The sequence below is a fragment of the Prionailurus viverrinus genome, chromosome B2 (genome assembly GCF_022837055.1).
Source record: "Prionailurus viverrinus isolate Anna chromosome B2, UM_Priviv_1.0, whole genome shotgun sequence".
Classification (NCBI taxonomy): Eukaryota; Metazoa; Chordata; class Mammalia; order Carnivora; family Felidae; genus Prionailurus; species Prionailurus viverrinus.
The window spans coordinates 40,538,441-40,565,323 of NC_062565.1; the positions used below are offsets into that span (position 1 = coordinate 40,538,441).

Sequence of the window (26,883 nt, forward strand, 5' to 3'; positions counted from 1 at the left end):
GGGTGGGATTGCGTGTCCCCCAAATTCCTAGGTTGAAGTCCTAACCCCAGTACCTCAGATGAGGGCCTTATGTAGAAATGGGGTCACTGCAGATGTAATTAGCTGTGAAGAGGTGGTCATCCTGGAGTAGGGTGGGTCTCTCATCCAGTCTGACTGGTATCCTTACAAAAAGGGGAAATTAGGACACAGGCCCTCACACAGGGAGAACGCCGATGTGTGAGAGGGTTGCTGTTCTGCTGTCACAAGCCCAGAAACTACCAGAAGGTGAGAAAGGGGACTGGAACAGATCCTTCCCTAGTATCTTCAGAGGGAACGAGGCCCTGCTAACACCCTGATCTCAGACTTCTGGCCTCCAGAACTGTGACAAAATATACTTCTGTGACTTTAGCCACCCAGTTTGTGGTACTTTGTCATGGCAGCCTTAGCAAACTAATACACCATGGTCCCACGGCAGCCTCAGTGATCATTTAAAAATCACTGTTCTTGGGGCGCCTGGGTGGCACTTAACCTAAGCGCCGACTCTTGATTTCAGCTCAGGTCATGACCTCACGGTTCACGAGATGGACCCCCGTGCTGGGTTCTGTGCTGACAGTGCAGCCTCTGCTTGAGATTCTCTCCCCCCCTCTCTCTGTCCCTCCCCAATGCCCATGCCCATGCTCTTTCTCAAAATGAATCAACAACAACAACAACAAATCACTCTTCTGCTCAAAACACTCCTATAGTGTTTCATTTCTCTCAAAATAGAAGGCAAAGTCCTTGAAATGACCTTTAAGGCCCACATGACCTGGCCTGGCCTCTTCCTTGACGTTTTCTTCTCCTACCCTGCTTTTCTTCAATCTCCTCCAGCCAGGATGGCCTCCTCAAACATCCCCAAGCAGGCCCCTCCCTCAAAGCCTTTACACTTGCTCTTCCCTCTGCCTGGAACATTCTTCTCCCAGGCGTCCTTTACTTTCTTCAGGCTCCTGTGACAATGTCACTTTCTCAGTGAGACTCTCCCCTATCAACCCCAGCGCCCATCCTATGCCCCTCCCCGGTCGTATTTTTCTTCGTAGCATTTATCAGCACCTGACATTTGTTTGTATTTTTTACCTTCCTCCCTCACACCAGTCTGTAAACTCCTTGAAAGCAGGGGCATGGTATTATGGTTTGTCCCGGATACTGGTACCTAGTAGGTACTCAAGAAATAATTGTTGAGAGATTTATTTATGGAATGAAAAAAGCCAAGAGAGGTGCAGAAAGGGGGAAGTGGTCCAACGTCAAAAGTAGCGAAGAGTCCAGAAAGATAAGGAGTGGAGCGTCCACTGGGTGTGGTAATATGGAGGCCACAGGTGAGCTGACAGAGGGCAATTCCTGTGGGAGGCAGGAGTCCTCTGCAGCAAATCCAACCAGGTCCCTCCCCTGTGCCAGGCACACCTCCCATAGGCAGAAACCAGCCCGAGTGGGCTGTGTCAATTAAGAAGCAAAACCTGAGGGCAGATTCTTTCCAGACATCTGTCTGTGAGGGGAGGAGAAAAGGGAATGAGAACTAGAGACGGTGAAGGTTTGAGGTTCGGCTTGAACCGGGTTCCTTAAGGGGGTGAGGTCCCAGGAGTGACAGGAGATGCGGGGGATTCACGTACAGGAAGAAGGTTCTCTCTGGCCGGGAGGGGGGATGCGTCCATCTCTGAGGGGAAGGAAATCAGGTTGGATGAGCCCCAGTGTCAGTACCCACAAGGGAGTGAAGACAGGAACCTGAGGGCTCAAAGCTGAGCTGCTAGAACCTGTCAATGAATAAATGAAGCCAGGCTTGGCTAGAAGCCTTGGTTTCAGAGAGACCCAATGTCTCCTGAATGAATAAGGGCAGACAGGAGCTTGATAGGGGATGCGGTGTGAAACGCCTCACCGAGAGGAGTTGTGTAGGTGTAGGGGTGGCCCTAAAACCGGAAGCCTCCTTAAATTTCGTGCCCTCAGTGCTTCACCGGCCTCACCCAGTGGTGACAGCGGTCAGAGAGAGAGAGCCTACTGCTGGCCAGCAACACGGAGGGCCCGGCAGAAATAGAAGCCTTGGTTTCAGAGAGACCCAATCCTCAGGGCTGTGGGGTTCTGGAGAGGCCCTCGGCAGCCTGGGTTAAGAGTCTTCCCCAAACCGAATCCGGAGGCCCAAACAGCTCCATCCACCTCTGCCAATGCTGCATGACTGTCCCAGGCTCCCAGAGTCAGCCCCTGGAGAGCCCTCCGAGCCCTCACCCTGCACTCCCGATTCCTCCCTCTTAGTCACACATCGAGTCTCGTACACCACAAGAGGATTCCTACTCTGCCCGGGCACCCACAGCTGCGTGCTGGGTGCGACACAAGTTAAACCCTCACACGACAGTCCTGTGAAGTGGTTTTAGCTTCCATGCATAGTCGATGAAACTGAGATTTAAGAAATTCAGTAACCTGCTTGAGGAGGTCACATGGGCAGCAAGGGGCAGAGCCGGGGTTTGAAATCTTCCATGTCTCCGTCTTCCTTTCTGTATTCATGTCACCACCCTCGTCCCAGCCCTCAGAGCTTCACTCCTAGAATTCAACAGGATCCATGCGTTCTTACCTCCCGGCATTCCCCATTTACAGGGCACCCAGCCAGAGGAGTCTTCCTACAGCACTGTTTTTACCTAACCCGTCCGGTTCAGTTGGCCTCGGCAGCTCCTGATAACAGGAAAATTTCAAACTCGACAGCCAGTCCTTGGGATCCTTCATGAAGGATGCACATCAGCTGCTTCTTTTTTTTCTTTTTTATAGAGGAGAGAGAGCAAGAGAGAGCGCGCGCACCTGCGCGAGTCGGGGAGGGGCGGAGGGTGAAAGAATCCCAAGCAGGCTCCACACTGTCAGCGCACAGCCCGACGTGGGGTTCGATTCCACAAACCTTGAGATGGTGACCCGAGCCGAAATCAAGAGTCAGACACCCAACCGACTGGGCCACCCAGGCGCCCCCATATTAGCTTCTTCAATCTTGTTTCCCACATGCACCGCCTGCTCCACTCCCTCCGGTGTTCCCCTCCCCCTGCAGCTCCACCCCTCTGACCCCCTGCTCTTGGCCCTCTCATGCTGCCCACTGGGCCACACCACCCCAGCTTCATAGCTCTCTGGCTCCTCTGAGCTGCATTTACCTTCCATGTACACCGCAAACCCCGTGAGGGTGACTAGTATTCGTGTTGAAAATGCTTGGAATTGCCCACTGCTCAACACAGGGCCTCTTGAATGGCAAACGTGACTTGATCTACAGAACAATTCTCATGTAGCTCAGATGATATACTTGTAGGAGTTTTTCAGAAAATACAGAACTGGGATGGGTCAGGGAAGGGACACAAGGCCATCTTGAAGTATCTGGAAGCATACTTCTGGTTCCTCCACAGGAGCACCTGGAGTCTGGCATCCTAGAAGAGCTATCCCAGTGAGAAGGAGGGTGCTAGATAGATTTAGCTCCCTGTCCTCTTCCTGCTCCTACATATTCAAGGTCTTGGCATCCTTCCTTAGCTACCCCTTCACATGCTCCCATAGACATAGATGTCCTGTCTTCTTCCTTGTTAAAGCGAAGAGCTTGAGATGTGAGAAATCCAGCTCAACAAGGTTCGTGGTGATGAGACGAATGGTCAGTCCTGGATGCCCAGAAGTAGGAAAAAGGATACTCCATTTCTGGGGAATTGGGAGTTGGCCCTAGCCTACTTCAGTCATTAGTCAGGAACCACACAGTAATTCTGGGGTTCGTGAGGCCACAGGAGGAGGATGAGCGGGGAAGATGAAAGTCAGTAAAGGCCATCAAATCACACCCCATACCTGAATAAAAAGGTCTGGGAGAAAACTAGAGGGGTCAAGGTGATGCCGTCTGTGAAGAGGCCCGATAAGAAATCCAAGTCTCCTGAAACCAGCGGAACTGAAGGCACAGTATGGTCCTCATGACACAGTTGAAATAAAGAGCTCTGCAGTCAGCCCTGGGATCCAGTCCTGACCTTGTCACCCAGTGGCTGTCCCATCTTAGGCTCGTCACTCAACCTCTCTGAGCCTGTTTCCGCAGGAGCTAATGTGAAGCCTAAATAAAACAAATGTATAAAACCATCTAGCACAGTGCCTGGCTTTATATAAGGGGCCCAATAAATACTGCCCCCCTCCCTCCTTCCAGCCTTCAAATCTCAGAACTCTCAACCCTGTATAATGAGAACAAGTACAGAAGCTACAGGGCACTTCTCAGAGAGAAGGTTTGCAAAGAAAGATGGCCAAAGTCAGCAAAGGGAAGGAGAACAAAAGGGCCACCCCATGGCCTCTAAGAGAGAAGGCGCTGGACCTCTGTGAACACCCGGGTTTCAAAACACAACAAAGCTTCGGGCCTCACACCGGACCCAAACAGGAAGTTTGTGACAAACTTAGCAAATACGCAGGCACAACTGCGGGAGGTTGTACACCACTCAGAAAAGATGAAAACCAGCACCTCTCGGGGGTCAGGGTGGCTTAAAAGGAGCGTGCCCGCCCCCAGCGTTCCAAATGCACAAAACTCTTCCTGGGCCTCAGGGAGCACCCTGCCTTGTGCTCCTCCTCACCCCAAGCACGTGGGCCAAATCACACGAGCTGCTCTGGTTTTCCAAAGGCAGGGTCTGTCAACTCCTCCCCACCCTCTGTCCTTCCTGTACCTCCTTAGGCATCAAGGACAGCAGTGAACACCCCCCTGAACAGCAACCAGGGGCCTGGGTGACTTAGGTGTGTGGGATCACTTCTCAGCTGGGAGAACTCAGCACAGAAAGAGGAAGTGATGTGTGGAGATGTCTGGCCAATGTGTGTTTCACCAGCCCCACCCCCCTCCACCGCTCCACAATGGGGTCACCAGGCTGCCATTTCTTCCTCCCTCTGAAATGCTGCCTGGCACTAACATTTTCGTGTTACTTGCACTGTTCACGCTGGCATGGGCACCAATACTTCAGATCATGTTAAGTGGAGGCAAACGGCGACACATCTAACATCCATCATCTGTGTCCCATCTCCCCCAGAGTGAAAACTAGGAGATCTCCTCCCCTCTGTGCACACTCTCTCAGCACCTGCGGACTGAGCCTTGAGACCGGACCATACGGTTGCTAAGCGTGCTTGATGAATGAATAAACCACGTCAATATGATTTCTACGACCTTATCCCCTACTGGGTGGTGTCGCTCTTCTTGATGCACCTTCAGCAGACAGGTCCCTGGTTCCTGCCCTCCCGGGTGAAAGGCCCAAGTGCAAGCTCAGTCCCGTCAGCCTCACTGCCCACCCACTGCCTCCTTGGCACCCTCCAGCCGTGTTTTCCCCACCTCCCCAAGTTAGGTTCCTTTAAAAAAAAATGACTCATTTAGGAAGAGACAAAACCAAAAACTTCTATGGTAAAGATAAAACAGCACCCAATCTCTTTAAACATCCCCTACTCCATGTAGAATTTAGATCTGATAAAGACTCCCCCAACTGGACCTCTTATTTTGGAACTTACGGTACGTGTGATTCTTCTAGCAGAAGATATTTCCAGTAATGTCTCCTCTCTGAACTTTTCAGGGTCTTCTTTTAAATGGAGGCGGACTCAGGCCTCCAGTCAGTAGCTTCTTCAAAATGAGAGAATGAGAAATTAAAGTCCGGGCTCTCAACTCCCGGAGCAAAAATTAATTATTTGATGTTTCATTCTGTTTAGGATTCTGACTAATGACAGAGGACGCTGGCCTTATATCATTGGCCAACTAAGAATTAAGGGGAGTTTTTCATCAAAAGTAAAACTTCTTGGTCTGTAACAAGTTTATAACATTTTGTGCACCGTATTTGAAAGGAACGAAATTATGTAATACAACACGCAGAATTGTAATGTTTTTGGGCTAAAATGAGCAATTAGGAGAAACCTGACCTAGGGGTTCTGAACATTGGCTTGCATTAAAAAACATTCCCAGGCCTCATCCCCAGAGATTCGTCGGACACCTCTGGGCTGGAGTGGGGATCCGGCATTGGGTATTTCTTTTTTAAGTTTCCTAGTGATTTTAATGTGCATCCAGGATTAAGAACCGTGGACCTGTTGTAGTTAGGAAAATGGAGATCTCAGCAAATTAAGGCACCGTCCAAGACTGCATAGCCAGAGACAAAACCAGAACCCAAATCTGACATGTAGGGACTCCCCATCCAGTTCTGCAGTCTCAACTCAGATTCTTAGCATTCAGAGATTTTGTTTGAAACTTCTCTCTCTCTCTCTCTCTCTCTCTCTCTCTCTCTCTCTCTCTCTCTCTTTTAGTTTGGGGCACTAACACAGAGTTACCAACTTCTGGTTTTGTCAAGCAAGGGTATTTTTATAAATATCTACCAATTACTGTCACTGCTTCCAGACAGGTCTCTTGCTCATTTGCATACCTGCTGCTGGCCCTACCTCAATCCTCGTCCAGAAGGTAAGATTTAATAGTATCTGGCCCCTGCCCACAGTCTCCCACACCTCTACTCACCCGGCTCCTCACAACATCCAGGTGACAAACCCAAACAAAAGCCAGGCCTCAAAAATTCACCATCTCCTCCTTTCCCTAACTCCACAATATCTTTTTTGTTTGTTTGTTTTGAGTTTATTTATTTTGAGAGAGAGCGTGCGTGTGCAGGTGGGGAGGGGCAAGAGAGAGGTGGGGAGAAAGAATCCCAAGCAGGCTCCGTGCTTTCAGGGCACAGCCCGATGCTGGGCTCAATCCCACGAACTGTGAGATCATGACCTGAGGCGAAATCAAGAGTCGGATGCTTAATGGACTGAGCCCCCCAGGCGCTCCTCCACAGTATCTGTTTCTGAAAGCCCCTTCACTGACTACAAACTACTTCCCAGTCTCTCCAAACCCACCCTTCACCTTCCTCCAGACTGACATGTGACAAGTGGTATTTGCACAACTTACAACAACCAGTATTCCCAGGTTGTTGTTCCATGCACGTTATCCCTTCTCCATTTTTCCCTCATCAAGGATCTACTGGAAACTTTTAAAGAGGACCACCTCTGAGGAATAGGATTAGGGGTGACGGGAGGGCAGGGGGCGTTCTCTTTATACTCTTTCCGTTTTAATTTGGGGCAAGCATTTTTTTCAATGGGACAAAACAAATCTCTCCCCCTCTCTTTCTCTCTTTCTCACACGAGCGCGCGCGCGCGCGCGCACACACACGCGCGCACACACACACACACACAAAAGAGGTTACAAAATATATCTACAAACACCATCTAAGTAGTTTGCTTCCACTCTGTAAATACAGAAAATCACCTGGGAAGTCTCCATCCCCAAGTTCTAAATGTAAATGATATCTAGGCGGCAGGATTATGGGTGACATTAATTTCACTTCCCTTTCTTCTTTGCTTATCTTTATTATGTTCTGTTTACATTATAAGGGAATAATGAAAGGTTAAAACCTGGACCTAAAGCATTATCTGATCTCTGAAACCTACATAGCCTTGAGAAGCAAAGGTGCCAGAGCAGGGCCAGTCTGGTGATACGTGTCGAGAAATCTCCTTTTTGTAACATGAAAGAGGTCTCTCTGGGACCGAGTCTACCACTGCAACTGACCCTGAGCCACGCCCAAGCCCCGCCAGTTCCCAGGAATAGCGGCAGAAGAGGTGCCTTAGCCCAGCTGTCAAGCCCCTTCTGGGACCTGTCTGGCCGCCTCAGCTTCATCTCGCCCTTCTCCCTGAGTTTGAGCCACATGGATCAGCGCTCTCTCCTGAGGGTCTCTTCTGGTCCCTGTCTCTAAGTTTCTATCGAGGCTGTGCCACCCACCCCTACTTGTTTCCTTCCTGAGTGTCTGCCACGGCAAGCAGCCAGGCCTGCTCCAAGGAGCAATCAAACCCACAACTTGTAGATCGGGAGTCTAGAAACTCTTAAGATGGAGTATACTCTATGGAATTCTCCACACACAGTCCCCACTGCTCCCTACTGTCTAACGAGGCAGTGAAGAGGGGTGAGAGAGTCTTCCAGGCAGCATGAACCATGAGCTTAAACATCTGGAGGCCGGAGGATGTGTGATGTGTTCAGAGAAGAAGGGGCATTTGGGATGTCTGGGGCATCTCCTAGCACATCCAAGACCCAGCAGAGAGAAAAATCTGGAGAAACTTGACACCAAAATGTAGCAAAGAGAGGCCCAAGCAAAGAGTTTTCATCCTTCTGCTTGCCCACAATTCACTCTACCCTTCCAGTGTTTAGTTGGGTCTAGGCCAACAGGAGTGGGTGGAAAAAACAGGAATAGAGAAAAAAGAAATGAGATTAAGCAACACCACAGGGAGGAAGGCTGAGGTCCTTCCAGTGAAACATCGAATCTTCCTAAGTGGTTCTGGGCAATTCCTGAGGCGTGTGGGGAACATGGCTAGTGTTTAAGCCTCTCCTGAGGCCCTGAAGGTGAAGGATGTTTGCCAACCCTTCCAACTTCCAGGACCCTCAAGAGACATTTTTTAAGAACGTTGAGACTTCAAAACTGCTCAAACACCAACTGGCCAATGCCCACCCAGAAGCCTCTATGGCCTATGTGAGGCCTTTTGGGAAATACTCATGGAGGCCCCAGGACTGGAACCACCTCCTATCCTGTAAGAAGGAAGCCTTCAACAATTTTGGTCCCTCAAATGTCCACCTCCACTGGGCTTGAGTCTTGACTAATGGTACACTCAACTGTCCAGAGAGAAATACCACTCTGCAGAAGTGTTGTGCTGTTTTAGGTAGGGGTACGTGCCCATCTTCTCTCCCTCAAACACTCAACTAGACTGTAAGCTCCTACTGGACTCTGCTCTAGCTTATTTCCTTTGCTTTCAAAAAGTCCTCCCTGTTGGCTTCCAGTGGGCATTTACCAACTAAGTAGAAAAGCAATCCTCAGATCCATCAGTTCTAGCCATGTGGATCCTCTCCCAGGGCCACAGCCATCCCTGGGCTCCATGACGGCTCCCTCTGAAGACATCCTTTCAGGCTCTGGAGTGGTAATGGCTTGTTTCTTCCCCACGTCCCCATCCCCCTGCAATTGGTCCATGGGCACTAGACCATCACTGTTGTTTCCTTTAACCCTATAGCTCTTCAGATAAATTCATTATTTTTTTTTTCAACGTTTATTTATTTTTGGGACAGAGAGAGACAGAGCATGAACGGGGGAGGGGCAGAGAGAGAGGGAGACACAGAATCAGAAACAGGCTCCAGGCTCTGAGCCATCAGCCCAGAGCCCGACGCGGGGCTCGAACTCACGGACCGCAAGATCGTGACCTGGCTGAAGTCGGACGCTTAACCGACTGCGCCACCCAGGCGCCCCATAAATTCATTATTAAAGTCTCTTCAATTCAACCTGTTGAGTGAGTGAAGGGTCCAAAAAAAAGACTCAGGACCTAAGATCTGTATCAACGAAAACTGGAGTCTTCTTAGAGATTGAGGAGAGGTACACACTCAAAACAGCCGGATAATCCCTTGAAGGAATGGTGGAGAGTTATCTGCCACTGACTGCCGAATGAGAGGCGTGGGGGCCCGCACCGGGTGGAGAAGGTCTCATGGAGGAAGTGAGATTGGAAGTGGGTCCTGACAATGGGTTCAATTGGGTCAAGTGGAGAGGAAGTAGGAAGACCATCCCAGGCAGTGAGGCCAGCCACATGTGGCACCGACCACAGGGTGGGTAGGGCCCCACTGCAGAGGGATGAGACGATGAGGCAGTGAGGGGTCACAAGTACGCATTCGGGAGTCAGACAGAATTGCTCAGAGCCCAATTCTGCCTCTTGTTAGCTACGCGACTGGGCAACCTACTGGCTCTCCCAGCCTTCTGTACTTTAGGAGTAGCATGGTGGAGACGAGGATAATAACAGTATCTGCCTGCTGGGGTTATTGCAAAGATTTAATGAGGATGCACATAAATGCTTAGGATGCTCAGGGCCTGCCATCAATGAATATTATGTTTTTCTTGCTGTTATCAAAACCACCCAATGCCCATCCTGCTGATGTAGACAGGGACTTTCTTCTTTAGAACAGCCATGATTCTAGGAAGAAGTAGACACTAGCTGACTGGTCACATGCTGAATAACCTAAGAAATGTAAGAGCCAGCTGAGCATTAGAATGCCCAGGCAGCCAGGGGTGGGTATTCTGAACCTGACACAAACACACTGTTCTCTGCTCTTATTGGACCCACCGACTGCATCAACTGGGCTCCCTAGGCTTCCAGATGGATTCGGCTGAAGGGGAAGCATTTATTTCCCTCTTCCTTCCACCGCACCACAGCGCGGCAGTGGTTGTAACCCTACGGCATCACAGCTATTGTTGGGGGCCCCTGCTCCCCAACTCTAGAGCTCCCTCTTCCCAGCCTAAGGGAGGTAACAGTTTCCCTCTCTCGCCAGCCCTCGGGTGCCTCTTATCCTCTGGCTTGCCTAACTCTGACTACACTTCTCTAAATACCCGTCATTAAAGTCTCTCCAGCTAAATGCTTTGCAGGTGCTAGCCATCTCATGCTGGGTCCCTAACCAACAGAGCCAGGGCCTCTGTCCATCATCAGATGCACGGGGCTTTTGTACAGCCCTGTCTTATGCTCACTCCCCTCCTCCCCACAGAGGCAGAATGTAAGGGCAGTGTTTAGGATGTAAGCAGGTGCCTTTTACCCATGAGCAATCATATGGGAATTTAACGTCCCTAGGGATCTAGGTAAAACCCAAGAGGCTCAGGGAAAAGCAACTCAGGCCAGGCAGGATATATTCAAAGGCCTCGTGCCCCACCAATTTCATCAGACAATAGAGCTCCAACAAAGTGACAGAATCTACATCAGTGCATGGGGCGCCTGAGTGGCTTAGTCGGTTGAGCATCCAACTCTTGATTTCGGCTCAGGTCATGCTCAGAGTATTTATTAAGTGCTTACTGTGTACAAACACTGTGTTAGGCATTGAAGAACCAAAGTTGATTAAAATAATGATCTTGGAATTCAAGAGCCACAAAAATAGGAAGAAAGAGCGCTTAATGCTGTCTAAAGGGGATTCTTAAAGAGCTAAAGCTTGAGTTACACTGGGTCTTGAAGGATGGGGCTATGACAGTGGGGACAGAGGGGAAGGCAGCAGGGGATGAGAGAGGGACAGGGGAGGAGGCGCAGCCCTGAGCAAGGATGAGCAGGACTGAATTGATGGGGACAGGAGCAGAAGAGGTAGGCTAGGGGTTTGTCTCACATCGGGGCCACCTGATTCAAGAACGAAGCACGTTAACACAGCAGAAATGAGACCTGACTGGAAAGATGCCCCCCACCCCAGCAGTCCTCCGCAGTCAAACTGTCCCCACCACCCCTCCCCCACCCCCGCCATCCCCTAGCTGGGAAAAGAATAAAGGAAGCTGGCGAGGCCTGCTTGTCCTGAAGGGATGCTTCTCAGCCTGATACCCACTGCCAGCCTGGCCCTGCCTTTTGGGGGTCCCCCCGCTGGGTGGGCAGAAAGGGCACCTAGCCACCCCCTGGACCCCATGTAAACTAACAACCTTCCATACTCACTTGCTCTTACTTGGAATTCTAAAATTGAATGTTCATTTGTCTCACCTAAAAGTTTTCTCCCTTTATAAGCAAATATGCAAATGCCTTGGATGAAGCTAAGTCTTAGTAGCCACGTAGCCTCTTAGCATGAAAGCTTCCAGAAGATCGTTCCTGGAAAACAGGCTTTTGCATGAGGGATGCTCAAGAGATTATCTGTGACTGAAGGTGAGGCAAGAAGAAGGCGGAGGGGCTCCTGGAAGGAGAGAAGGCCCACCTTGCCCTGAACCAACAACACCCACCAAGCACAGAGGGTAGAGAGTTAAAGTCTAAGCCTTCCAAAGACTTTTATTTTCACCTTTTTAAAAACTGAGATGAAATTGGTGAACCGTAAAATTTACTCTTTAAACTGCACAGTTCAGTGGCCTTTTAGCATATTCACAAGGTTGTACAACCATCACCACTAACTTCAGGATATTTTCATCACCCCCCCCCCCAAAAAAACCCCATACCCACTAGCAGTCACTCCCCATTTCCCTCTTCCCCTGGCAACCGCTTTCTGTTTCTATGGACTCGCCCATACTGGACATTTCATATAAATGGAACCATAAAATATGTGGTCTTTTGTGTCCAGCCTCTTTGACTTAACATCATGTTTTCATCATGTTACATCCATGTTGTAGCACACAGCAGCCCTTTATTCCTGTTTGTGGCTAAATAATATTCCACCATAGAGATATACCACGTTTTGTTTTGTCCATTAAAAGGCTTTTTAAAGATTTTTTAAACTGTTTTTTATTTATTTTGAGAGAGAGAGAGAGAGGGAGGGAGAGACAGACAACACCAGCGCGAGTGGGGGAGGGGCAGAGAATCCCAAGCAGGTTCTATGCTGTCAGCACAGGACCCGACACAGGGCTCTGAACCGAGAGATCATGACCTGAGCCAAAATCAAAGAGTCAGGCACTTACCTGACTGAGCCACCCAGATACCCCATCAAAAGTCTTTAAAAAGCGCAAAGCAAATGATGCTTTCGCAGGAAGGAGATGCCAGTGTCCTCGGGGCTGGCTTGGGCGAAGCAACCATTTGTAAGCCACCCTCCTCTGAGCCTCCCACCGGCACCCAACGACACTGTCCAAACCCTACCCCCTGCACAGGCATGAAGCCACCCCCAGTGGCTCAGGCCAGAAGCCCTGCCTCACACAGGCCATGGCAGAAACACCTCAAATTCCTTCCGAGAAAATTTGTCATGACTCTTCCAATGTGTTTTATAAATTCTGGTAATGGAAGATGGAAGAGCAGAGCCGGCTACAAGGGCAGCGTGTGACCTGGGTAGGTTTACAGCGCCCGCCCCTGCTTTAATGCCCTGTCGCCATCTTGAAAGCCTCAATTTTTAAACAAGGGGTCCCGCGTTTTCACCGTGGGCTGGGCCCAGCAAATTTTTGTAGCTGATCCTGGGCAAGAGGCCGGGGTTTGGGAAGCGGTTGAAACCGGACAGTCTAGGCAAAGAGAGGGCTGTGTGACAGAAGCTCACTGAGCAGGGCTGGGGGGCTGGGGAGGGGGACTGCAGAACCACTCGGAAGAGGCGCCAGGTCTACGCTGCTGACGCTGAAAACCCAGCCTCCAAGCTGCCCAAGACCAAGTCTTCCAACCCCGACAGCTGAAGAGTCGGCTGATAAGGCCTCCCCGGAACAGCCGGACTAGCTGAAAGTAAATTTGGTAAAGTCAACGCGGTACAGACTCAGACTGTAAAGCAGGGGGACTCAAACCGAAACTTGTTTGATCTCGTAATCGCTTACAGGTTAAGACCAAGAAGAAAGGAAAAAAAAAAAAAAAAAAAAACCCACACTTACTAAAGTAACTGGCACAGAGAAAACTTTTTAAACATTTACTTTTTTTTTTTTAACTGTCACCTCTATTTCCAGCATTATCAAGGAAGTCAGAAACCTGGTATTTGATCCAAAGAGCGGCACCGTGCTGATGTCAGAATGGAGGGGGTTTTAGGAACAACCCATCCACATGGATCCCCAGGAGCCCAGACCTGCAGGTTCAACTCATCGCTTTTATTTTATAGATGAGGAAGCTAGGCTGTGTGAGGGGAAGTAGCCAGCCAAGGCCACCCACAAAAAGAGGCAGGACCAGACCCCGGGAGCTTTCAGCTTCCCCTTCCAACCTCCCAACTTCATGAGTTCAACCAAAATTGATACATTGGGTGTATGTCCCCCCCACCCCCCACCCTCAATCGGCCCCTAGATCCTCAACACAAATCTCTGGGTACTTGTCTTTGCCTTTGGGGTAAGGGAGTCTGGTCATGCAGATAGGTTTAACACTTATAAACCCCAAGGGAGAAGATGGCTGCCTTCCATCAATACAATCTCTGTTCCATCGTTTGGCAAAAGGTGGGAAGAGCTCCAGTGCAGGGTTCAGAGTCTTTCCAGTCCAAGGCATTTATAAACCCATTTGTTTCTGGGAAGGGTGAAATTTAACCTAGTTTTTGCTAGTTAACAGGTACAAGGGTAACACAAGACAGATGGAATGAGGGGGCACACAGAGAAATACTACCAGCCCACCACACCCAAGATGTAGGTCCAGATGGCCACTGGAAAGTGATAGGATTTCTGCCACCCAGCAAGTCTTTTTTTTTTTCCTTTTACCTAACCAAATCAAACCATCCTTAACATCAAGTGATTTCAATTTGTGTACTATACTCCCTCCTTTCCTTCTCTGAAAAAATAGATACAAAGCACTTACTATGTGTCACCCACGTTCTGGGCATATAGGCTGAAGAAAATATACCATGCTTCCCTATTTACACTTTTTTTTTTCTTTAAGTAGGCTGCATGCTTAATGTAGGGCTCGAACTCACAACCCTGAGATCAAGAGTCAACCCTGACATCAAGAGTCTCATGCTCTACGAAGTGAGCCAGCCAGAGGCCCCACACTATTTACATTCTTTTTTTTTTTAATTTTTAAAAAATGTTCATTCATTTTTGAGAGACAGAGAGAGACAGAGCATGAGCGGGGAAGGGGCAGAGAGAGGGAGACACAGAATCCAAAACAGGCTCCAGGCTCTGAGCGGTCAGCACAGAGCCCAACTTAGGGCTTGAACTCAGGAACTGCAAGATCCTGACCTGTGACGAAGTCAGATGCTAAACCTACTGAGCCACCCAGGCACCCCTATTTACATTCTAAAGGGAGGAAACAAAGAAGAGTTAAGAAATAAATGAATATGGACCTCCTGGATGGCTTAGTCCGTTAAGCATCTGACTCTTAGTTTCCTCTTGGGTCATGATCTCACAGTTCATGGGTTTGAGCCCCACATGGGGCACCATGCTGACAGTGTGGAGACTGCTTGGGATTCTCTCTCTCCCTTTCTCTCTCTGCCCCTCCCCTGCTTGTTCTGTCTCTCAAAATAAACAAACTTAAAAAAAAATTTTTTTTAAGAAATAAATGAATATATACCGTTTAAGATGGTGACAAATGCTCTGGAGGCAAAGTAAAGCAGGATAAAAGGGAGAGAGAATGGCAGGAAAGGAAGGCATTTTATCTAGGATGGTCAGTTTAGGGCTCTCTGAAGGAAGTGAGGGAGTGAGCCATACAGATATCCGGGGAAAATATTCCAAGTGAAAGGACAAGTGAGTGCAAAGGCCCTGAGGTGGAAATGTCCTGGTATGTTTAAAGAACAGTAAAAAGTCCTGTGCGGCATGAATGAGAAACAAAGTGGCAGACAGGGGGGGGGGGGGGGGGGGTGGGAGCCAGATCAGGCCAGTCCTGAAGCCACAGAAATACCTTTGGTTTTACTCCAAGTGGGATGGGAATATGCAGGCTCTGAGCAGGAGGAGTAAATAACCTGGCACAGGCTTTACTAGGACCTCCCTGATTGTTGTTATTGCCAGGATTCTTCGCTAGGGACCAATTCAGGGGCTAGGCCATCAGCCCAGCACAAACTCTAAGCAACAGTGAGAAGAACACTTCTCCCTTCTCTGGTCCTCCACAGTCTCCTCTGTGAAAATGGAAAGATAAAACTAGATGATGCCTCGTGTCCTGTCTACGATATTCTTATTTTCTGATCTTAAAACAGGGTCCCAAAGTCTCACCCTGTGAATCCGGAGAAGCCTAGGGACTTAGGGACTTGTGGCCATGTTTTGGAAGCCCCCAGTCATTCCACACTGCCTCCCCTGCCCCAAGCCGAATTCTCGCCCCACAAAAAGCACAGCTCTCTAGGGAGAAAGGTCCAGCCCAGGAAGCAGCAACGTCAGCAACGGCCTCTAAAGATTACAAAGGGTGACCACTAAAGATAGCGCAGCCTCCACATGTTTCGGGGTGGGGCTGGGCGGGCAGAGGCCGGTAAAAGCGGCTGCTGCAGCCCAGTCAAAGGGTGCTGCTGAATCTGCCTCTGCCCCGGCTACCACGGACTCTCCTATCTCCCCCCACTTCTCTCACGGACCGAGAAAGAAGGCTATGGAGTTAAGAACTGCTCTGTCCTTTCCATGTCTTTGAGGGTTCTGTCTGCGTCACACATCATCAAACTGGGTCAGAAAGCAAGACTCAGGTCTCCTCCACCAGGCTGGATAAGCAGGGTTTGTCTCCCTCGCTCCATCAGACTGGGAGCTCCCCAAGAATATGAACTATCTCACCCATCAGACTATGAATTCATGCTAAGTCTCCTCCATTAGACTGGGGACTCCATGAAGGTTGGCACTGTATTTCCCCCAAGAGACTGACAGCACCCAATGTCAGGGGCTGAGCCACCCCCACTGGACTGGAAGCTCCCTGGGGACAGGGTTTATGTGCCCCTTTTACCTCTATTACCCCACTGCATCCCAGAAGTCTTCTGTATGTTCTGTGTGTTCTTGAAAGAAGGTGCTGGTTGAGGCACTTAGACTGAAACCACCCACCCAGGCACAAATCCCTGTGATCTCCAGCCATTAAATGATCCGTGAAAACTATCTGAATATGAACCTTCAAAGTGAATGAAAAGCAAACAAAACGAGAACTTGGCTTCCCCCAACAACATTTCGGTAGACTGTTTATAGGTTCTGGCCAAAGACTGTCCCCATTTCTGGTGACCGTGGCCAAGGCCAAGCTGCAATGCGTCTTGAGGACCAACAGCAGGGAGCTCACTAGCCCAGGCCTGATGGGAGCCGAGTCCTTCGTGGGCAGGAAGCCCACGGCCCACACACAACCATCCTCCCAGCTTCCAGCTTGGGCTTTTCGAAGGCAGTCACACCAGATGATGTGCTGGGAAACAGGAAACTGGCTGTGGGAACTGCAATCAGGGGCTCCGTGAAATAAGGGGACCCATCTCAGGGAGGCAGGCCCAAGCCTTCCTCGATGGAGGAGGTCAGGGGTGAGTGGGCAGAGATGGGGACCAAGAGCACAGGGCTGGCTCAGCACAGTCCTGGTGCCTCATGGCAGAAGCAGACCCTCTCCAGACACGGGGAAGGGCACTTGTGTTCCTGTGGACTCAGGGAAGCCACCGGAGGCTCCCCTGGAATCAAGTACACCAGCTCATCCCAGGGAAGAGTTTCCACAGAACTGCAGAGGAGGGGCAAGAGGGCTGGAACTTCCAAGGGCAGGTCCAATAACAGCAATAACAATAATAATAATAATGATAATCGCTAACTGTGCTAAGTACTTTCCACATACTAACTCCGGTCACAGTAATGCTAATACTGCTCCCTTTTTACAGACGAGTCAACTGAGTCCCGCCCCAAGTTGTGCAGAGGTGAGGAATAAAGATTTCAACTGGGCAGGTGGCCTCTCCAGCATGCACTTTCAGCCACCTCCCTCCCTGAAAACAAAGAGGAAACCACTAGGGTATTACTGCTGGATCCTCTGAACCTCTGGGGTTGAAGGCCACCCAGCAACAGGCGTCCTGAGGGGTGGGGAGACTGGGGTACTGGGAACTCAGACAGAGCCCAGCACGGTCCCAGTGCCACCTTCCCACTGTCCTGAGAGCCTGGATATCTGAAAATGCCATCATGCTGATATCAATATCCCTCTCCTTTCAGGGGTCTTGGGCTTAAAAAATACCCCACCCCCCCACCCCATCTGTGTGCAGGTATGCAGAGGGCAAGGTGACGGCACTAAGGAGGGACAATGGCAGTGACAGGTCTCAGCACCCCCCGGAATCCCACATGGCGTCCCCAAACTCAGGAAACATAGGACTGGCTTATTTTTAAACAGTGTGCTAGTTACATTTTCAAATAAGACTCTCCACGTTTTTCTTCAACCTCCACACCTTTTCCGGAGAAGTTCGTCTAAATGTGACACTACAGAATGTCCAAAATGTCCAAAAACTGAGGAAACAGCGGATCAGCTGTATTTTTATCTTTCAGATTTACAACTGGACCCCGCAGCTTTACAAGAGCTTTTCGTGTGTGGACACTATTGGCATTTGGGGCTGAAAATTCTTCGCTGCGGGGGCCGTGCTGTGCACTGCAGGATGTCCAGCCTCCACCCACTCGATGCCGGTGGCATTCTCCTTTCCCCCTGTCCCCAACTGCAACAATGAAAAATGTCTCCAGACACTGCCCCGGGACTGGGGAAGGACACTGGTGCAAAAATCGCTCTTGGTTCAGAATCGCTGCTTCGTGTTGAGATAAACCAAACTGAAAAGGTGTCTGGAGGTTGAAAAATAAAACCATATAAAGCACAGTATTGAGAACGTAACTGACACACTCCTTAAAACTAAGCGCATCCTATTTTTCCTGACTTCTCAGACACCTCACACTTGAACATTTTCAGTGCAGTTTCCATGCCTCTGACCTCTGAATCGGCCCTCAATGCAAATACTCAGCACCCCCCAGTCCCTCTGCTCGGCTCCTCCTCCTCCCAGCCCCGGCTTCCCGTGCCTCATTCGTGTCCATCCCCCAAACCAATCCATCTCACATGTTCAACACGGCAGGAGGCCCTTGCTGTCTGCCTGAGTCACACCGCTACCAGCTCTGAAGGCATGCTGCGGGGACCACACCAGAAACCGCTAGGCTCAGGGACTCCAGCAGCCTCAGCCGCAGCAATGGCCACACCCAAGACAATGGACTTAATTTCATCACTGGCGTGGTTGATCCATCCCACTCCCCAAAGCCTCATTTGAATGCATGCATAGTCTGCCCCGGCCCCCCCCACCGAAGTGAGCTCCGTCAAGTACAGAAAGGGGTCAAACAGACACTGAATCTAAAAGACTATGAGAGATCAACCACCTGATAGAAAAATGGGCAACGAATATGAACTGAAAGAAAAGGAAATACAAATGGATCTTAAACTTGTGGACAATGTTCAACCGCACTCATGAAAGAAATGCAAATTAACACTGAGATACCAATTCTCATCTATCAGATTGGCAAAGATCGAGAACTTTGATAACTCACTGTGTTGGCGAGGACGTCTCATTCATTGAGGGTGTTGGTGCAAATTGCCACCAACTCCTTGAAAGGATACTTGCAATGTCTACCAATATCACAGATGTATACATGCTTTTACCAGCAATTCCGCTTCTAAGAATTTATTCTGCAGACATACTCCTACATATGCAAAATGATGTGTATACCAAGATACTACAGCAGTATGATTTGAAGTGACAAAAACTAGAAACAGCCTCCATATCCACTGTCGGGGAATTGGTTTAATAAATTATTCCATCACACGGAATGCTACGCAGTTGTAAAAAAATAAATAAATAAAGGCATTCCCTGTGTCATGATATGGAATGATTTTCCACGTATGCTATCAGGAAAAGCGTTAAGGCACAGAACGACATGAATAGTGTGCCAGCAGTTACTGAAAAATACTATGTGTTCACACACACATTTATGAAAAAGATAAGCTTTGAGAAAGATAACCAAAAAGCTAGCATAGAGGTTATCCCGAGAGAAGGAAACTGGGAGGCTGGAGGCAGAAGAGAAGGAAAAATTACCATACACGACCTTAGACACCTTGCAATTTTGAACTTGTATGCCATGTGCACATATTAATAAATAAATAAACAAATAAATAGAAAAAGGCCTCAAGTCACTGGTCTAGCTCTACTATCTGTATGCATGTACACATGCAACAGATATAAAAGGCCCACTTCAATTATAAATGCTCTCCTCCTATATGTATTCATATTTGTCAGTTCAAATGTCCCAGGTGTCTTCGATCCAAAAGTGGGATGATCATCACCACATCGAAAACACACAAGAAACTCATCAGCTTCCCCCCTCAATTCGGTTTTGAAAGCATTCCTCCTCAAAACTACCTTCCTGGGGCACCCGGGTGGCTCAGTCGGTTAAGGGTCCGACTTGATTTCGGCTCAGGTCGTAATCTCACAGTTCGGGGGTTCAATCCCCGCACCGGGCTCTGTGCTGACAGTATGGAACCTGCTTGGGATTCTCTCCGTCTCTCTCTCTGCCCCTCCCGTTAGCACTTGCTCGCTCTCTCTCTCAAAAATAAAAACATTAAAAAATTAAAAAAAAACTACCTTCCATATCTGAAAAATGGACAGTCCTTAACACGGAAACACCACCACCCTGAAGGTTCCACATGTAGGCAAGCGGAACCCTTTAGAAAGTGCACTCCATGTCCAATTGTGAGGGACCGGGGGGTACCCACACTTTTAATAGCGCCTCAAAGCACTATCAGCTGGGATTGTGCATCGCAAAGTGACCTGGACCCCAATACCCATTGGGAGCGGAAGGAACCCCCAACAGCCACCCCAAATCCTCCCTGCAGCTCTCCCTGCGGCACTGTTTTAATGGCCCATTACTCAAAAGTGCCAGAGCCGTCACTTTTAAACCTACCCTACTACCAGTGCCACTTCATCATAAAAAAACCCTTATATATATTTTAAGCTGTAAATCAGCATTTGTCACGTTCTAAATTGGGCTACAGCAATATTTATTCATCAAAGGATAAATCTGCCCTGCACAGCCATAAAACTGCCTAATAATTTAATATGCTATCATTCTTACCTGAAACTTGTCAAAAAGTGGCCTGAAAGAGGCATGTGCTTTACAGTTGACTGGCAGCAGGCCTATAGTTTATTGAATAGTTCATATTTTTAATTCTCTGTATGGCGGGGGGTGGGGGGAGGATGGCACACAGGACGCATCCTATGCAAAACAGCCATCTGAAGATTCACTAACTTATTTGGGGCTAGAGAAAAGCAGATTCCCCAAAGAGGACCAAGGACTTGTCCCACACAGCCTTAAGACAAGTTGTACAGACAGAAAAGCAAAACCACTCAAATTATGGCATTTTGTAAGGGGTGGGGGGGGGTAACACGCGTTAGGTTAGAGAATTAATGTGGGGGACCAGGGTCACAGAGCAACAAGATGGGAAACTGTCAGAAGGGTGAAAAAAGGATGCCGAAGCTGCAAAAGTAGTACAGCTGGGCCACGGTGCCAACTCCTGGGACCCTTTCGGATCTCTGGAGCAGTAATCAGCTTTCTGGACCTGGCGGTTCCTTTTCAGTAGGAATACGTACTTCCCATGGCCCGTTGCCGAGACGCTGTGGTCTCAGGATGAATGCACAGCAACCAAGCCTTGAGATCGAGGGTTCTCGACCTTGGCACTACCGACACCCTGGACGGATAATTCATCTCTCGTGGGGTTGTCTTGTGCACTGCACGCTGTTTCGCAGCATCCCAGGCCTCTACCATTAGTTGCCAGGAACAGCCCTCCCCGTCCTGCCCCGCAACAGCCCTGATAACCAAAAATGTCTCCAGACATTGTCAACGGTCCCACCAGAGCAAACTGTCCTAGAGGAATTAAGTCTTAACTTGACCACGCGGGGCTGATGGGAGATGAATCCACTCCACTCCACTAAATGTAATGTTTCCCTTACCCTGCCTTTTCTCTGAAGTTTCAAAATACAAATCTAGACAAACGGAGAGATCAGAACATCATCACTGGGTGCGTACATACTAACCTCCTCTCACCAGGGACGTCTAAGCCTGGCTAAGGGCCTGGAGTACCTAGCCAGACCGTGCTTTCCTTTTTCTTTCATCTATCCTGCCAACCTCCCCCCACCCTGCCACACACGCACACATATCCCCCACCCACCAGCCTTCACCTTTTACTACCAACTTACCCCCCCCCCCACTTCCTTTATGTTTTTCCACAACCTTGCGGTTTACTCTGGCACGAGTACACGTTTCAGGTTGGCATTCACTGGTGGTTAATGACAAGGTGGGTTTCTAAGCCACAAACACTATTAATTTTAAACTGAATTTACTCTCCCTGTTCATGGGCAAACCTGGGGAGGTCATCCCTCCCCAGGGCTGAACACTGAACTCCTAATAGATCTTACACAAATAATCAAACAAAGAGAGAGAGAACCACTTTCTAATTTTAAAAAGGGGGGGAGGGGCAAGTCCATATACGTTCATGTTCCAGGACACATTTCCCACAAGAATTTTACAGTCAACAGAGCAGGGGACAACATTTAACCTGCGAGATTCCACCCAGGGAGCTGGTCTATCTTCTCAGGCATTAAAACCCTACTGGGAGTCAACAGAACCTGGGCTGAACTCAGATAAATGTTAAAAGATTCAGCTTTGATTTCACTGTGGAGTTAAAAAAAAAAAAAAAAAGTTGACTCTATTAAGGTAGTACTGGAACAGGAAGGGAAATTAAAAAATTTTTTTTAATGTTTACTCATTTTTGAGAGAGAGAGAGAGAGAGAGAGAGGCGCAAGTAGGGGAGGGGCAGAGAGAGAGGGAGACACAGAATCCGAAGCAGTCTCCAGGCTCTGAGCTGTCAGCACAGAGCCCGACGCGGGGCTCCAACTCACGGACTGTGAGATCATGACCTGAGCTGAAGTTGGATGCTCAACCGACTGAGCCACCCAGGCGCCCCTGCAAGTTGTTTAGAACTCCCCCAAATTAGCCCATGAATGCCAAATTTCTGCTGGAGGTGAACTTGTTCGGGGTTTCTAAAAACTGTTTCCATCCTATGCCCTATTCATTCCATCTGCTGACTACAGGTTTGCTAAATTAGGGCACCGTCCAGTTTGCTTCTGCTCCCCAGACCTCTACTCCAAGATTTAAAACAAACAAAACAGAAACGAAGCTGTTAGAAGGTAGGAAGGTGCCCAAGTCACATGTCCAAATCTCACCGGTGAAAAGGGCCTCTGAGTATGTAACGTCTCCATCAGGACTTGGACTCACACCCTCAGAGGAGGCCTTATATACACTCTGATTACGACAAAGCCAAAATGCCACAGACGTAAAATAGAACAAAAATGAGAAGAAGAAAAAGAACGCCTTAATTTTTGTTTGAATTGGCCTGTGCCCCGGTGTGTTTCCAGGGGAATTCAGCGGACATAAGTCTGCAAGGCCGCGGCGGGTGGCGAAGCATACCAGCTGTGTAGCAATGGCAAGGATGCCCATCCACCAGCAAAGCCGACGGAGTCAGGGTCGGGACGTGCCCATTCTATTGCCAGGCCACCAACCACACCCCCAACCCAGCCGTCTCAGAAACCGATGCCAATGAACGCAGAAGGCAGCACAGGAGACACGAGTTGTGACACAAGTGAACTAGGGGACCGGACGCCTGCTCCATTATTTCGGGTCGCTGAGTTTATCGTTCCAGGCTTCCATGGCCCATTGCATGGATGGTCCAGAGAATTCCCTCCGCATCAAATAAGATCAGACCTATGACCCAGGGCCAGGCTTTTGGACCCAAAGAAGGTGCCCAGCAAGCACTGGCTTACCGTTCCTGTGTCTGTTATGACATTATTAATATTATCCAGCCACCAACAACTGAGCGCCCTGTATCTTCCCCCCCGACTTGATAAGTTTGGTCGAGGGGCAAACACACGATTCTCATCGCTCACCTGCCGGTTCAAATCCCCCAACCTCAAAGCCCCAACGCAGCTAATCCAACCTGAGCTAACCGAGCTCCAACATCCACAGAGTGGGACACCTATCAGCAGCTTCAGTCCTCGGACCATATCCGCTCCTCAAATGAAAAGCTGTTTGTCGAAACTGACCATCCCTCTCTCCATCTGGCCAGCCTGTGAATTGTCCCCATAGGTGTGAAGTGTGCCCTCCCCAGCGGGAGGCGCTGTAGGGAGTGACAGGCTTTGCCAGGGGGTCCTGTTAGAGTCAACCCCCGTGGGCCCTCACCATACCGGAAACCCATGGTTAAATTTGCGCTCTCCCCCTTTTGAAGTCATGAGTAGGAAATGAGAAACTGAGGTAGAAGCCGAGAAAGAAAACCTGTGGGGGCAGAATTCCACTTTCCCCGCCGTCTTTAATCAAATACAAGAAGAGTTAAATTGAGTCCGCCAAAGGAAGGTCTAAAAGAGGAACAATTTAAATAACTTTCCCCAGCCCTGAGTAAAGAAGTGGAGGGAGAGGATCAAACAGCCTCCACAACACCGACTGACATGAATTTGCATAACTTTTGCCAAGCCAGGGAGGAGGGCGCTTTGCTTCTTCCCTCAACTTGTTTTACACCCACCACACACTCTCTCTCCATAGGTCTCTGCAGAGGCTGAACCTTTTAAACAAACAAGAACCTCTACCTCCACCATCTAGCAGAACTATAGGATTTGAGAGAGAGAGAGAGAGAGAGAGAGAGAGAGCAAAAAGGTCAACAGAACTGAGTACACATCGCAGGCTTTGTTCTGCTCACTTCCCCACTTCCTGTTGCCTCCTCACCTCATCACTTTTTAGCTCTGAAGCGTGTGTGTTCGCTCTGGTGTCACTGCACGGTTTCAGTGGGAGGCCATCGGAGCCACCGGGATGAGGACTGTGCCGTTCTGAGCCCGTGAAATCACCACCGCCTGACCATTAGGAAAGTACACCCCGAATTTCACCCCCCTCCCGGCAACAGTGGGCGTGCTAGGAAAACTCTCGTGGGCGAGCTTTACTTTGTGGGGAAGGTCCTGTGTGGGCAATGGCCACCTAACCACCAGCGAGACCCAGGTGGCTTAGAACTGGGAACCAAGGCGGAAAATACTCGGTACCCTCAGATCAAGAAATACCCTGGAGGAGATACATTCCAGCCCTTAAATCCTTTCCCAAACCCGGCACTCTGGGCAGCACACGGCACATGGCACTTGCGAGAGGAACGGAAAGACTGAGATGCTTTGCGAGTGGGACCCTGTCTAACCCTCCGCCTGAGAGGAGAGATCAGAGCAAAAAGAGACATCAAGACCATTTGACCAGCCCCTCCCAGTACGGAGGAGGAAACCAACAATGAGACCTGTATCACGCGGCTCATTTATTAATACCACAGCAGGTACTGGATCCCAGTTGTTGGGCTCGCGGGGCAGGGTTTTTCAATACTCTGTCAACTGGACATGGAAGAGGTGCTCAGTTGATGTTGGCTCAGCCACTGTGGACACTGGCCGGTCCACAACACAACACAACACAACACAACACAACACAACACTGTGGACACTGGCAGGGAGGGTGACTCTGAAACACTTTGTCTGTTACACACCAGAAGGTGTCATCTTCTAGAAGTAAGTTTTGCGGGGTCTTCAGAATCCACTCGGACTCCCGAATGCCTTGGAGTTAGGGGCTGTCCTTTAGTGGGTCCCTAAACTAGCTTACTGCATCCATCTTCCATTATTCCCCAGCCAGGAATAAAAAGATAAGATGAGATGAGATGAGATGAGATGAGATGAGATGAGATAAGATAAGATAAGATAAGATAAGATAAGATAAATAAAATAAAATAAAATAAAATAAAATAAAATAAAATAAAATAAAACCAAACCTGGGAGAAGGATGGTGTTGCATGAGGCACGAGACTGGGAATGGAAAACTGGGCTCCACCCTTTGGTGAAACTTGGTCTCACTGGGGGAGTCATCCGGTCCTCCTCAGCTTCTGTGTTCCCGTGTCCCATGAGAATGTTGGCCTCCAAAAAGCTGCTACCCCTGTGGGTCCTAAACCTGCATATTCTCTCCCCCGACCGCCCCGGACTACCACCGAGCCCAATCTCCTCCTCCTACCTTCACTGCTCAGCCTTCCTGCTCCTTCTACCTGCCCCGAACCCCCGGGAACCCTGAGAACAGAGATCAGTACACCAGAGGGTTCCGTGTGCATGTGCACCTGATTTGAGCTTACCCTAAGCTCTCAGTATGTCTTCCTGTATGCAGTAAGGCTCCAATCACCCGACCAATACATTTGTGACAAGGGGCTACTGTGCTCGAGGTGCCTGGCTACCTACAGGGTGGAGGACTGTGTTTCAAGGCAGTCAGACAGACATCCGGGATTGTGATCTAAATGGCCAAACCTCAGCCCTGCCCCATCAGCCTCTATCTCCCTCCCCTGATTATCCTGCAGCCGTCTGCAACACCTGACTTTGTAGCATATGTTTATTCTTTACCTGTCTTGCTCACTAGAAGGAATGTTCCATGAGGGGAAGTCTGTTGCGTTCATCCAGGCAGCCAGTGCCTCACTCAGCACACGGCAGGGGTCAGAGTCCGCTGAATGAATGAGAGGTCAGACCTGCAGGTCTTCCTCAATCATGACCAAGGTAATGAATATCTCTCAATTTCAAATTTTTCCTCATTTCTGGAACAAGGATAATATTAATGTATTCTTTAGATAACTGGAGTGAGGATTAAACAAGAAAATGGTTGTAAAAGCACTGAGGATGTACTTGGCACAGGGCAAGCAATCAATAAATGCTAGCTATCGCTTCTTAGCCATTATTATTACAGTCACTGATGGAAACACAGGGAAATAAAGCCTCTTAATTATACCCTGGGAAGTTTTAAGGCTAAGTAACTAAAATTCTGTGTATCTAAGACCCGTCATAAAGGATCATTAAGAGAAGACTGAGCCATGGGCCTGCATAGCTATGAGGAACCCCTCAGAGCTAAATCTTAGCATACATTTTTTTTCACGGAGTTTAAAATCATGAGCTCATTTGTGTAAATGCTGCCTTACAGGGCCCTATTGTTAAAAATCTTAAAGTACCTAATGCCTGCTCTTAAGAGCTAACAGTCCAGCTGGCGAAAATGAGACATTAACATATGAAAAAACTATAAACTCAAACCCAAACAATGTACGTCAAATGTCAAAGAAGAGCTCCGGACAGTAGGACTGTAAAGTGCTGGGGAACGTTGACTAATCACCTCTGAAAAAGGAAAAAGAAAGCCTTGACTGTAGCATTTGTCTACTTCCGTGATGTAAATGCTCTCACTATGGCCAACCTCAAGCGACCAGAGTGAGGGCCAGAGGACACGCAGTTGGGAAGAGGTGTCCACAATCAACTCTCAAGAGCTGGTGTGAGCCAGCTACACGACACCACCGGACTAGGCCCTAGAATTATTCCTCGAGGTCAATGCTAACAACTAACATCTTCATGTACTTCAAGTTATAAAAACGCATCGAGTACGGCCATGGCCGGCACCTCACCGTCACCATTTGGTCAGCGGGGTATATTGCCCTCATCTTGCAGAGCAGGAAACAAAGTGTCAAAACAGCACCAAAAACTTTCAGGGTCATTCTGCC

The 26,883-nt window shown here is 49.1% G+C and overlaps 1 protein-coding gene across 18 annotated transcripts in view; it reads right to left on the bottom strand.

Moving 5' to 3' along the window:
- TRERF1 (transcriptional regulating factor 1) overlaps window positions 1–26,883 on the bottom strand; it is a 211,686-nt gene that overhangs the window by 126,589 nt on the left and 58,214 nt on the right. For 3 of the 18 annotated variants that reach the window (XM_047858707.1, XM_047858708.1, XM_047858702.1), the window contains exon 3: window positions 5,467–5,575. The exons of 14 other annotated variants lie outside the window; for them this stretch is intronic. The gene's annotated coding sequence lies outside the window, so the exon portion shown is untranslated. Of the gene's footprint in view, window positions 1–5,466; window positions 5,576–25,750; window positions 25,773–26,883 lie in introns of those variants that run through there. One more of the 18 variants, XM_047858709.1, reaches the window with a different exon arrangement.